Here is a 14,890-nt window from a genome sequence, read left to right as displayed (position 1 = left end):
ACAGTGATGCCAGGAATAATAATAGTAACAGTAGTAATGGCAGGAATAGAAATCTCAGAAATAGTATGCCTCAATCTCTTGGCGGGGTTCAATATCCAGCTTGCTATCTTTTCAGCATTCCTGTTTTAAATGCCCAAATCATACCATTCGGGTCACCAGCTGGCAGATTTGAATTTATTTTGTTTCCAGGGAACCTCTAAACACTGACAGGACTTAATGTTCTGATTTCCTTTTTTTTTTTTTAATTTTATTTATTTATTTTACTTTAGGTGCATACTAACACCATAAAAACACTAGAAGAAAACATAGGCAAAACCATCCAGGACATAGGCATAGGCAAGGACTTCATAACAAACACCAAAAGCAATGGCAATAAAAGCCAGGATAGACAAATGGGAAATAATTAAACTCCAGAGTTTCTGTACAGCAAAAGAAACCATCATTAGAGCAAATCGGCAACCAACAGAATGAGAAAAAATTTTTGATTTTCTTTTTTAACTTTAACACTAACAAAGCATAATTGTGATCTAATTCAGAATGCATGTGACGCTCTTCCCCACCATATCTAAGGATCCACATAAGAATATTTGACAGCAAAGGGTTTGGAACTCAGATAGTGTGGCTGAAAAATATCACAGGAACCGAGCTTGTCCCTGAGACCCCTAAGTTTTCACCCAGTACCCATTGATTGCAGTGTAAGTGACCCTCACCACCAGAGTGCAGGGCCAAGCAGCTCTGGGGATGCCCAGCAGTCCCCGTGCCTGCCAAGTTCTCTGTGCTATGTTCCATGCTGAAAGACTTGAGCTTCCCTGGTTCCCTTCCTTAATGGATCTTTAGACTTTTGAAGTATATACTTGTAAGACAAGGCAACAGACCCCTTCATCCTACTGCTGCACTTTGCTGTTGCTGAAGGAAGATGAAATGTTACAATTATGAATTTCAGAATTGACCTTGATTTTATTAAACACATTATGATAAAAGAAAAATAAACTAATGTGAATGTGAGTCTTTCTGAATATCCATTCTCTTTCAGTTCTCTCACTTGAAAAGAAAGGGGCAAAATCAGAAACATAGCCTGAGATTAACAAAAGCTTTCCAGTAACATGGGATTGAGAGGGAAGACTCTGATGTTCTTCCCAAGGAAAGAATCAGGAGCTCAACTTCCTTCTTGAGATAAATGAGGTGATTTATTCCAGAGCATGAATATCTTTTTTTCAAATCCCACCTCCTCTGCAGTAAGTCATCCTTTATGCTACAAGGAAGTAAGTGTTGCTGAGCTGCTTAACCTCGCCTTGCCATTGGAGGGGCAGTATTTCCTAGAGCACACCCTAGCTCAGTGGCATGTAAAACTGACTTCCAGTCAGCTGAGGCTGCACATCAGCTGCCGCCGTGATTGGCACTCATGGACGGCTTGTAAAAAGCCAGCACACACCCAGAAGGAGCTGTGTCCTTTCTAAAATGGATGCCTCTTTCATATTCCATCTTGGCTTGGAAGCCATCACCGGTTGCCTGGAACACAGTAGGTTCTCAGTAAATACATGGTGCCTGAGCAAATGAAGATGTATTTCTCAGTTTTTGTGCCAAAGATATTTTTCAGTTTTAATAATTTATGGTCAAAAGCTAAGACATAATACATTACCATGGGAATTCCTTTTCACTTACTTGTATTATCTTAGATAAAATGGATTATTTTAAAAGAAACCTTTGTAATCCCAGCACTTTGGGAAGCCGAGGCGGGTGGATCACGAGGTCAAGAGATCGAGACCATCCTGGTCAACATGGTGAAACCCCGTCTCTACTAAAAATACAAAAAATTAGCTGGGCATGGTGGTGCGTGCCTGTAATCCCAGCTACTCAGGAAGCTGAGGCAGGAGAATTGCCTGAACCCAGGAGGCGGAGGTTGCGGTGAGCCGAGAGCCGAGATCACGCCATTGCACTCCAGCCTGGGTAACAAGAGCGAAACTCCGTCTCAAAAAAAAAAAAAAAGAAACTTTTGGAGGCTTTTCTAATTATATTCCTCATTGAATCATACATTTACAGGGATTTTAACTATTAGGTGCAGAACTGCCTCCAGAATTCTAAGCCAATAAATGACTCACCTTGGTATAGGTGATTATTGCTTCAACATACATTCAAAATGTATCAGATAAACAATCCTACCTTCCCTGTGTGCACTTGAGCAAATCATTCAGGGTCTCTGGGTCTCATTTTATTTCTCAAGGGTAAAATTGGGTTTGATGAGGTCCAAGGACCCTGACATCTCTAATTGTCATACATTTGGCAGAATGCTGGCAAAGGAATCCTCAAATTACTAGTCACTTTTTCTCTGTGGTGAGCCTCTTAAAGACTTCGCCCTTCATTTTTCCTTGCTTTCCAGCCTGTCTCACCAGTAGGAAATCTTTCTTCCTTGGCACTTACAAGGGTTTTTGGTTTTTTTTTCTCTTTCTCTCTCTTCCCACACTAACCCTATTGCTGTCTCATGGTTTGTAAATACTTCCAAAGAAACACATGCTCAATAATTTGCAGGCTAGCTACATATGCCACCAAACTGTTAGATTTTTGAGGGTAGGAAATATGGCTGATTTCTTGTGATATTTAGGCAGCCAGCACAGTGCCAGGAAACCAGCAGAGACCAGTACTACTCAAGTACACACCAAGGACCCCTGCACCAGAAGCCTATTTAAAGGCTGCCAATTCCTCAGCCCACTCCAGGGCTATGTAATCACAATCTGTGTCCCGACCTGCAGGACAACAACAGGAGCCCAAAGGGAGGGAGTGGGGATGGATGGGCAGGAGACGCGAAGAATGGAGACAAGACAGGAGTCTGATCAAGTCTCGTTTATTGTTGCTGAGCTCACAGCTTAAATAGGCCAGGCAGGGGGGCGGGGCAAAGGAAGCTTGCAGTTGGGAAATTCCGGCCAGGTGTGCCAGGTGCCGCTACCAGCCTCGTGCCGTTCACGGGCTGGACCTGAATCATCAGGACTTGAGCCTTCCACAAGCGGCACCTGGGCTCTCTTGGCCCCAGGATTTGGCCTGTGCTGCTGCCCACAGGTCCCCCTTTTTTATTTTCTTAGGCTGAGTGGTAGTTATGCCCGCGGGAACCGTGCCTGTCTTAGGTCAGAGGACCCCACATGAGAGAACATTGACTCCTTATCCGTCATGGGGAGGGGAAAAACGTTTTCCTCCCTATCTTAGGTGGAGTGTCCTTACTCATGCTCTTCAGTTGCCCGTCATTGGCTAACCGGTTCAGCTCGCCGGGTGACCTGAGAGGAAAGGTATCAAGCTCCATCTCTAGGTCTGCCATCTCCAGCCTGTGGTAATGGACCTGAATGGGCTGCATCTTTATGGCCTCAATTTGTGATCTTGAGAAGCTCCTGAGTTTGCTGAGTATAACAGGACTGATTAGACAATAAGACATGGAGGGAAAGCAATCAGGATAAATGATACCATGTTGTTGACTCCTAAAAAGGGAAAAGATAGAAGACCCTCAGGGCTCGATGTCGTCCCTGGATGGAGTTGGTTTTTCGGATTTTTTGATATCTACTTGCTTTACATCAAAATATTTAATTAACCGGTTTACTTTCACCTTTACTCCTCGCGCCTTTAATGCTATGCTGAGTTCTTCTACAAACAACTCATGCTTACTAATTTCCTGACCCATAATATCGTCGTCCACTTACCAGAGAGCAAGGCCGCAGCAGGTTCCCGCGGTGACTCCTCCTCTGGATTTCTTCCTTCAATCCGGCCGGCTTCGACGACGTCCCTCACTGTGTCCCTCTTACTTTGGGTCCCTGTTCGGGCGCCAAACTGTCCCGACCTGCAGGACAACAGGAGCCCGAAGGGAGGGAGTGGGGATGGATAGGCAGGAGACGCGAAGAATGGATACAAGACAGGAGTCTGATCAAGTCTCGTTTATTGTTGCTGAGCTCACAGCTTAAATAGGCCAGGCAGGGGGGCGGGGCAAAGGAAGCTTGCAGTTGGGAAATTCCGGCCAGGTGTGCCAGGTGCCGCTACCAGCCTCGTGCCGTCCACGGGCTGGACCTGAATCATCAGGACTTGAGCCTTCCACAAGCGGCACCTGGGCTCTCTTGGCCCCAGGATTTGGCCTGTGCTGCTGCCCACAAATCTGCATAGGTGGGGCCCTGGAATCAGCATTTTTATGAGCACCCTAGGTGATTCCTCTGCACCCTGAGGCTTGACAGTATCTGCAATGCACAGTCAATAAATAGGTGTTGAATGCTGAATGAACGTTTCCAAAGAAAGGGAAACTTACCCCTCTCAACAAAGGTCTTAGACTCACAAAGACAGCATCAGAGAGAAAAGGAGGAAAAGCACGGAAGAAAATGCAGTGCACTTAGCCCAGTAGCTCTTCTATATCTGCTGCAAAAGAACCCCTCTGCTCTCTTGGGAAAAAAACAAAGCAAGGCTCAGTTCCTCTGAGGTGGGTGCAATCACTACATGACTTGTTCAACTCAGTGTCACTTTCAACTCACTTATTAGGGCTGGTTCTTCCGTTGCCTCCAAATGACAACTCAAGGAAGTCCTATAATATATCTGGCTACTGCTAGGTAATATAAACACTACTTCACTTTAATATGTAGAATGTACAGACCCAGGTAATAGTCAAAACTGCAACTTGGGGCCAGGCTCAATGGTACATACCTTTAATCCCAGCTCTTTGGAGGGCCGAGGTGGGAGGATGACTTCAGCCAAGGAGTTTGAGACCCCCTTGGGCAACATAGTGAGAGCCCCATCTCTAAAAGAATTAACAAATTAGTTGGATGTGGTGGTGCATGTCTGAGGTCCCAAGTACTAGAGGGGCTGAGGCAGGAAAATCACTTGGGCATGAGAATTTGAGGCTGGGGTGAGCTATGATGACATCACCGCACCTCAACCTGGTGACAAAGGGAGACCTTCCCCCAAAACAAAACAAAACAAAACTCCGATTTGATTTGAGGTTTCAGCCCCCGTCACCTCCCATATCCTACATCTCAAGCAAATTGCAAGCAGAAAGCCTGCAGCTGGGAAAGGGAAGCTCTCTTTGTTCCCCACCTACAGTTTCAGCTCCTCCTCTATCTTTAGTTTCTGACTCTTTCAGAGGAAAAGAAAGCAGGGACAGTTCTTGCTGACAGGTACTACTGTTGGCTGGCTTCACACTCACTGGACTCGAAGATATTACAGATGGCTCTTTCTGGGAGGTGGTATCGTGGTTTTATGGAAACCTCCCAATCCTGGCCTCTCAAATACAGATCCTTTAATATGGGTGATGCCCTACATCTAAATTCTCTATGCTGAGATATGTTCACCCCTGCACGAGACTCTCTCAAACGTGACCTCAGGTGGGTTCTGTCACATGCATGGCCCACATCCAGCCCCAGGGAGATTGTCATGCAAGCCTCAAGTGCCAGCCACCAGGGCCACAATCTCTCCTTAGCGTCCCCATTAGGGCAGCTAACCAGCCTGGCATTTTCCAACACGAGGCCAACACAGTTCTGATGTGTCCCCCTAAGGCAGGGACACAAACCAGCTCCATGGAAGCTGCCTTTTCTTGGCATAAAATGAAAGGGAAAAAGCCCCTGCTCCTTGAGAGAGTGGGACTCACAGAACACCAATAGCTCTTTCCAAAATTACTATTTAAAATCAATTTCTATATAACATAAATGAAGCATTAAGAGATGTCTACCTAATTCCCAGACAGCCTCTTTAAAAATCTGCATTTTGGTTCAGCAATGCACTACAGTGTCTGATCTCTGCCATTGTAGGGTCACTTTAAGCCCCATAACAGAATGAGACCAGCTAGACTATTTAAACATAACTTTAAGCCAGCTCAGAGGGTAACCTCCCATTAGATAACATGGCTTACACTTTGAGCTCACTCAGAATGAACCTCCATGGGGTGGAGAGCCTTTAACTCTTCCCACCTGGGAGGTTCAGAGGCTAGATTAGAATTCTTAAGACCTGACTGAAGAGAATAAAAACCATCCAGTGGCCAGAATTCCCTCAACCACCTGCGGCCCACTTTCCAGATTCTGAATCTCCATCAGAAGACCTACCTCTCCCCATCAATCGATACCAGGAAGGGCCATATGTTTCAGGGAAGGCCAGATGCCCTTCACCCTGACCTGTAGCCTGGTCCCCTGCAGACGCTGTCAGTCATCAGGTGGGTTGGTGTCTCTGGATGGACTTAAAGGAGTCTGAAACTCCTGAGAAGCATGTTAAATTTACAAGTATAAACATAACTCTTGGGAAAGGGTAAATGATATATATATATATACACACACACACACACACACACATATATACATATATAATTTAAAATATATAGAATATATAAAATATAAAAAGGGTAAATTTATATATATATATATATATATATATATATATATATATATATACACACACACACACACATACATATACATATTTTAGCAGATTCTCAAAGGAGTTCATAGTCCAAAAAGTCTTTTTGCAGCCCTAGAGTTTCAGCATGGTCTGAACACACAATGGTGTTCTAATGTCGGCTAACAACTATTAACATAAAAGAGATATAGTAGTTGCTGCTTTTCTGAGGGGCACATGTTCTAACATCCCCAGTGGTTGCCTGAAGCTGCAGATAGTACTGAACCCTCTAATACTATGTTTTATCCTATTCATACGTATCAATAAACTTTAATTTATAAATTAGGCATAGTAAGAGGTTGACAACAACAATTTTTGACTAGATGCAGTGGCCCAGGCCTTTAATTCCAGCACTGTGGGAGGCTAAGGTGGGAAAATTGGCTGAGGCCCGGAGTTGGAGACCAGCCTGGTTAACATAGTAAGACCCTATCTCTACCAAAAATTTAAAAACTTAGCCAGGCAGGTAGCATGCACCTGTAGTCCCAGCTACTTGGAAGGCTGAGGTGGGAGAATCACTTGATCCCAGGAGATCAAAGCTGCAGTGAGCCGTGATCACACCACTGCACTCCAGCCTAGTCAACAGAGCAAGCCCTTGTCTCAAAAATAAATAGCAATTCTTCTATAACATAGAACAATTATAACAATATATTGTAATAAAAATTATGTGAATGTGGTCTCTCACTCCCTCTCTTAAAATACTGTAATCTTTTCAGACAGGTTATTGAAACAGAGGAAAGAAAAACCACAGATAAGGGGGAAACTACTGTGTGTACCATAATCAGGGCATCACTTCATTAAACCTGCTATGTGTAAATGGGAGCAGATGAGGCTGCCAGAAAGAAGAGCTGGAAGAAGGGTAGGATCATGACAGAGGGAAACAGAAGGAGGGAGAGCTAAGGGGTCGCCATTACAGAAAGCAGAACAAATCACTAGCAAAAGCCAGGTGTGAGTGTGAAACGATGTGCGATGGAGCAGCTGGAGTGTGAGGTTACACTCAGAATGTTGGGAGTTAAGCCTGAAAGCAGGCTTGGAGCTAAGTAGTGAGGGTTTGATGTGAAGGGAGAGGGTGTGTACTTTTTTTGGGAAATGTGGGCAGACAGTGAAATTTATTAACCAAGAAGAAGTATTGACATTTCACCTCGTACTTGAGCATTTGCATGTCTGTTTTTCCGGATAGGATTTGAGTGAAGTGCGGGGAGGCAGAATCACAATTGAAGTTATGGTTCTAAGTTCAATTGCCTGCACATCCCCCAGCACAAGGCAGGTGCTTAAGACATTTTTAGAGTAAGGAGAGAAGATGCGTTGGAAGGAAGAGAGGAAAGTGGAGGAGGAAGAAGGGAGAAGGGAGAGGGAGAAAGAGAGGTAGGGAAGGAGGGAGCTGTACTTTAAGCTGTAGTATATAAATATATACTACACATATGAAAGAGAGAGAGAAAGAAAAAACAGGAGACTGTTACATAGGTTCAAACAATGAGAGCCTTCATGAAGTAAGTATCTTATAGTTTTGAGTTGCTATGTTGCCGTAAAACTCAAATTCTCATCCTCCTCTAAATAGCTTTTCTAGAACCTGTTTGAAATTAGTATTAAATGTTCTAATTCATTGTGAGTAGAAGGGATCTGTGTGTTGCATTACCTATGCTGTTAGCGAATCTGTGTTCATCCATCTTATACTTTTGCCTGGTTCCCCTTATGGACAGAGCATGCATTTGCAGATGGCCAGGAGTGGAGTGTGGCTGGGGAAGAGAAGTGAGTAACTGACCCTTGGGCCCTGCATGCACCTTGGGCTTCGGCCCTTCCGCCGCCTGCTCACTCAACAGGGCAACGTGTTTGTTATGCCTGGCTGACTTTTACATCCTGCCAGCCCAGACATACTGAAAACCTGACCTTCAACTCAAACCCTCTTAATCCATGTGCTCTATTATGTTTCTTTCCAGATTGAGTGGAATTTGAGTCAGCCCTAGGTTAGGATGACATTTTTCACTCTTCTAAGATTATGATTTAATCTGACCATCTCAGACCTACCTGCAGTACTTTTCTGTTTATCCAGATAACCTTTCAGGGGTCTCTAAGCTTGTCATTTCCTCTTTGACCACATTTCATGTACATATTTCCTATTGAATTCCAATAGCACACCTTCAAATCCTGAATTCTTAGGTGTTCATTCACTTCCTTTAATAACTTTCTAGTTCATAAATGAAATTATTTTACAGAATTTTTAGGACATGGCTTCAGATGCATCCGGGTGGCTGCCTTGACCTGTACAGTTATATATTTTCCAAAAAAAGGAACACAAGAACTTGATTTTTTAGAAAAATAAATCTATACCATTCCCCAAAATTAACTGCAGCTCCTTGCCGCTTCAGAAGTCACCTGATTTAGAGGTAGTCTCCTAGAACCCTGAGCAGTGGATCTTGGGAACCACAGGAATTCTCCAGTGATATCTCTACTTTTGTGAACTTAACCAAAGCAAGCACATGACACATGCTAGGTAGGAAGAATAAGCTGAAGTCATCAAGTGGCCAAATTACAGCTTCCTACAATTATAATTACTAATTATTTAGTGAACGTCTGCTGTATACAGGTTGCTGAGACAGAAGACAGGAAAATTTAAAAAAAAAAAAAAAAAAGTCCTGCATAAAAATGATTACTTTCCTTAGGAAGCTACTTGGTAAAAGAATCAACCAGGGACACATTAATTGTAGTGCAATGCACAACAGGATGTCCCCTCATAGGATTTCAGGAGAGGGGGCAATTTATCCTGGCTGCCCTGGATCCCAGCAAGAGGACAGCTGTGCTCAGCTCCAGTCCCCATGCAGTGTCACGTTGCCAAACTTTCTGGATGTGCGGTTGAGTTTTGTTTTTAAGAAAAATGGACAATGCATATTTTATGGAGGCTCTCCTGATTTTTTATTCTTGTCAACCAATTCAAACTCTTTTTAAGCCCTGATTCCATGTGTGGAGTGGGACATCCCTGTCTGCTGGCTATGGATGGCCATGAACCGTCAGCTTCAACCTCTGGGCTAGAAGTGAGTTTCTCAGAAGAGGTCAGGGTGTGTCTAGAAAAGTGGGTTGAAGCCAGAGTGTCCTCATTCTCTAGTATTGGGCTGACCACTGTGGTTTAATTCCTTGGTTTGAGAGATAATCTTATATTCCCTTGTTTAAAAAAAGTTATAGGATAATCCTATCTGCGTTTTACAAAGATAATTCTGGTAGCAGATGGGCACTTGGCCCATGGTTGATAACATTAGTTAATTTAATGAATGAGAGAGAGAGAGTGAGGACGGCAAGAGATCAGAGGTCAGTTAAGAGGCCCTTGCACTGCCAGGCATGGTGGCTCATAACTGTAATTCTAGCACTTTGGGAAGCTGAGGCAGGTGGATTTCCTGAGGTCAACAGTTCAAGACCAGCCTGGCCAACATGGTGAAACCTTGTCTCTACTAAAAATACAAAAATTAGCTGGGCATGGTGGCAGGTGCCTGTAATCCCAGCTACTCAGGAGGCTGAAGCAGGAGAATCACTTGAACTCAGGAGGCAGAAGTTGCAGTGAGCCAAGATCACGCCATTGCACTCCAGCCTGGGCAACAGAGCAAAAACACTGTCTCAAACAAACAAACAAAAATCTTTTGCAATGATGCAGACAAGACATAATGAGGTTAAACAAAGGGAAATGAAAATGAAAAGTGAGAAATATGGAAACTACCTGAGGGGAAGAGTGAGGCCTTTGTGGAGGTCACTAATGTGGTTCACCAAACTTCCCTGGTTCTCCCCCTCTCTGAGAGTCGACACTTTGGCACTTCCTGGTCTGCTTGCATTCGCGTAGTGTCATGTGACTAGTTCTGGCCATTTCAAGAGAAAGTGATGTGGACTACTTCTGGGCCAGAGCATTTAGTTCCCACTCTCAAAATCTCTCTTTCTTTCAAGATAGTAGGTAACGTTCAAGATAGTAGGTGCTCCACCAGCTTGGCCACTAAGGGATTACAATGAACTGAGCCTCTTATGATTTAGGACACATAAGGAAGTAAACTGTACTGGGATTTTGGGGTCGCTTGTTACTGCAGCAGCAGTAACCTATCCTGACTGATCAATTTCCATTTGCCCCTTTTATCCACATTGCAGTAGACAAAATAAAAATAATACTATTTTATTTCTCATAAGCAAGACCAACCATCCTGGCAGAAATCCATGAGACATTTGCAGAAAACATTTGTAATTATATAGGTTATATACCCATATTACATTCTAGCCCCATTAATAGTCCAATATTTACTGTTTTTTTATGAATTTTCTCAGGATTCTTTTTTTGATGACCCTTTTCTCCCAGTAGAGTGAAGAATTAATGCAATTATTTTGTTAAAACTGTTAATTGCCCTCTTTTTAATTTAGTACTTAGCCTTTAAAATGAAGTGTGAATTGAATGACTAATTTGCACATCAGTACAAAATCACCAAATTAGTCATACAGTATATTCATAATCCTACTAAAGAATTATATTGTAGAGATGGAAAGAGGAAATAAGAGTGAGAATAATAATATTTATTATATGAGTAACTTTTACCATTTAACAAGAGTAACATTTGCTACACAATAAAGTCATTCTATTGCAGGTTTCTTTTCAAAGATCTGGAACAGAATCATAAATCTGGCAAAGGTATACTTTGAATCCTGTATCTCAAAATGTAAAAATAGATGTCGCTTGAGACAGAATTATTGCTTATTGTGTATCACAAGCAACACTGGGATCCATGTGGTCCTAGAATCATGTCTTAGATTTCATCTGTAAAGTGGGAAAATATATGCTATCACCTCTTCTTAAAAACTAAGCAAGAACCAATGAACTAAGATCTGTAAACCCTTTTTGGCAACCCTGAAGTTGTTGTATAGGAACAAAATAGAATTGCCTGTTTAGGAAGTTTAAAGTTCAGCCTAGATAAGAAAGATTCATGGAGATATGAGGAAATTAAAGAGAGAACATAGTCAGATTCTTAAAAAGAAATCTCTTGCTGTGTACTCCAGCTTCCACAGCCTTCTAAAGGAATCAGCCGCCACATCTTTGTCACTTAACTTTTTTTAATCTGAACTGACAGATCACTGGAGAATAACTGTAGGGAATAATCCCCACACTGGCACAGGGGATGGATTAAATCAACCATGAAAATAAGCACTGGCCCATGTGTCTATAGCCTAAAAGAAATTTGAGTGAACATAGTGCTGTGTTTAAACCAGGCACAGTAGCCATTGAATTGCCTGTAATATTTTCTCCTACAAATCTCCATTTGAAGGAAAAGGCAAACACTGATGCACAGTGCATCTTGCTTTGTCTGCTAAATTTAAAGAATTATTTTATTAAAATAGGAATATAAACTCAGCATATTTCTCCCTTCCCCCCATACCCATAGCATCATTTTTAGTGAATATGGCTTATGGGTTCTCTTCTACTATAATTTTTATGAAAGCAAAAATATCCCTGGAAAACACATGCTCAATAAATGTTAACTGTAATTTTAAACCTTTTAACCTCCAAGGTGGATTGGCCTTCTAAGAAGTCACCAAAGATGTAAATAAGTGTTTTGCACATTGACAGAGGAAAAATAACGGGATTGAATGTGACATGAGCACTTTTTTAAGCTGCTTCATCTCTCACCCAAATGTATATTCTGTCCTTAAATGCATTTGGTTTCAAGAAGAGAGTGCGGCAGAGACAGCAAATCTCAGACGTCTCAGAAAAACAACTTGATTATCCATGTATTGGAGAATTTGCAGAGCACAGAGAACTGATATCCAAGGAGAGTCCCATTGTTTCTGCCATGTTCTTCACCAAGCCTCTGCCAAACTCTGTAAGGAACGAATACTACTAGTTCTTGTGCAAGAGCTAGATTCTCTGATGGATAAATTTGGTCTCATCTGCTGAGAAAATAGATTTCCAATCAAGAATCAATGTTTCCATAAACAGTCTATGGATTCCTTGCAGGTTATCCAAATATCAATTAAGCAAAATCAAGGAACATGTAGAATCTATCCACCAGAATTCACTCAAAATGCCCACTCAAACCCTAGGAGTTCTGATTTTCTATTATATTAACACCTGGAAAATACAGAAATTTGATGGGAAAAGGCAGAGAGGGTTATTTAATTTTTTTTTGTCTTAAGGAAGATCTTATTAAAATGTTTAGTATTGATAGGACTGCATTTTCTTCTTTAACTCATGCTGTAGGCTTTTTTGAGAAGCAGAAATTTCCATACCAAGCTCCTTACAGCTGAATATCTATAACAGTGATGCTTTCCCAGCACCTGGGGAGAATTCAGCTAAGCCCCAAGTTATCCTAGTTGGTCATAAGATTCCCAGCTCCAGTTTCCCACCTCTGCACACTTTAAGACCGTTTTTTGTGTTTATTTCTCCTTTCCTACCACACTACCTGAAATACTTTGCCTTCATGGAAACTGCATTTATCAAGAAATTCACATGCATATACCCACTTAACACAGATTTACATTTTAACACATTTATATTTTTTATCAGTCAGAGATGTTTATTACCTTCAAAGTTTCTCTTTGGTGTGAATTCACCAGTTTCATCACACTGGATAAGCTTGACATATGGATTAACACATGCAAACTTATTAGAGGTAAACAAGAATTTCATTAGGCAAGCTGGGTGTGGTGGTACATGCCTGTAGTCTCAGTTATTCTGAGAGGATCACTTGAGTCCAGGAGATCAAGGTCAGGCTGAGCAACACAGTGAGACCTCCCCCACTCTAAAAAAGAAAAAGAACTTTATTAAGTTTATTTTATATTGAAAATAGTTCATCATGTCCTCCAGAGATTCTGATATAAAATACATAAATCATATATATATATACATATATATATAATTCTAAAAATTTCTTCATTTATAAAATGGTCATGTCTGACTACAACAGACAGTGACACCCTCAGGTTATTTGTAAGTAGGCCCCCCTCATAATATTAGTTCCATACATGCATGGATTAGCTTGTGTTAAAAAAAAAAAAATGACATTCCAAGGTCAAATGAGTTTGGTCAGTATTGGATAGAAAATATTAATCAGGTTTCTTTAATGCTGAAATTCTAGCCATTAATATTCTAATGCTCACTGGATTTCCAAAAATAGGATGAAACATGCAATATCTCCCAAATAATTTTTTGGCCATTGAACACTTTTTTTTCCAGGGAACATATGTGGGAACTAGCATCCTGTGGAATAGTCCTAGGGAATATTTCTTAATCTATCAGCAACAAATGTCTACTGTTGACTTTTCAAAAGAAGGTTCATGCCAAAGTTGGTATCATCAGTGGAGCCAAAGATGAATTTGGTCCCATATAGGGTCTAGATCTCAGCCTAGGGCAAGAAACTCAATTTAATTAGTGTCCTAGGCTGGAATAGAATATCACAATGCTGACTCAAGCTGAAGAAGACAGATTTTAAAACCAGAATGCTCATTTTAGTTTGCAAAGAAAAATGTAATTATCGAGGGGTCCTAATATTACTGCCCTTTGATCAGCACCTTCTCCGCTTGTAAAGGACAATTCCATGAAAATTCTCATCTTGCCAGAAGGTTGCAAGATGAGTATAAATACAGAACTAGATATGTCAGTGTACTCAGAGATGCAGTGGCCACACGCATCTACACAGTGGGAATGCCTGCCAGCTGGACTAGATAGGGCATGGCCACTGACCACCACTCCAACCTCAGAATTGGCTTCTGTAATGCTGTCTTTCTGTACTTCCAGTAATAACTAACCTTCATCTGATAGACACTTAGTTTCTGTCAGTATGTTAAAACCTTCACCAGTTCCAGGATATTTAGATATTCTATACAGAAACAATGTCTAGTCCATGCAGAAGGGATGAAAATGGTTACTTCATCTCAATTTACAGTGGCCCAATATTATTTTATCCCACATGTATAATTGCTTATATCACTGTGAGACTACAACCAGCAAATCAATGGGAAGCCATCTGTGTCTTTAATATTTCTTGGTGTAATGTATATATTATATATAACTTTGTAAACAAGTAGTATATAATTATATGATGTATAATATTGTAAATATATGATTGTATAATATATAATAAATATAATAACATGCTATTATTATATGTCTGTTTATATGAGAGAAAGCAAGCCAAGAAGACCTCATATGATTGTGCTTTCACCAACCCATTATAGATTTTCTCTATGGAAATTCGTAGTTTGCCTCTCTGAGGGCAATTTCTACTTTAAGAGTACTTTAATGTGGCCTGTTACATAGTATAATCACCTCTTATGATAATTTTAAAATATATACTTTGATTCCTATAATTATTTGATTCTTAGGCACTGAAGTCACTTCCCCTTATGGAAAGTCAAAATGTTTTGGAGTTTATGCCCAGTCCCCAGCTGGAATCAATGACTCACTGGTGTTGGGAGGAATCAAGGGAATAAAGGAACTCTGTGAGGCAGGATAAACTCCAAGATGTAATTTATGCTTCAG

The 14,890-nt window shown here is 41.3% G+C and overlaps 1 protein-coding gene and 1 non-coding gene across 7 annotated transcripts in view; one reads left to right on the top strand and one right to left on the bottom strand.

Moving 5' to 3' along the window:
• POU6F2 (POU class 6 homeobox 2) overlaps nt 1-14,890 on the top strand; it is a 476,985-nt gene that overhangs the window by 329,105 nt on the left and 132,990 nt on the right. The gene's annotated exons all lie outside the window — the stretch shown is intronic.
• On the bottom strand, nt 14,240-14,371 carry LOC120360940 (small nucleolar RNA SNORA20). The gene has a single exon (XR_005577322.1). It is a non-coding gene; the product is annotated as a small nucleolar RNA SNORA20 (small nucleolar RNA).

Source organism: Saimiri boliviensis, chromosome 10, assembly GCF_048565385.1.
Source record: "Saimiri boliviensis isolate mSaiBol1 chromosome 10, mSaiBol1.pri, whole genome shotgun sequence".
NCBI classification, from domain to species: Eukaryota; Metazoa; Chordata; class Mammalia; order Primates; family Cebidae; genus Saimiri; species Saimiri boliviensis.
Note: the sequence above shows the minus strand (reverse complement) of the source record. Positions and strands in the feature narration are given on the sequence as shown.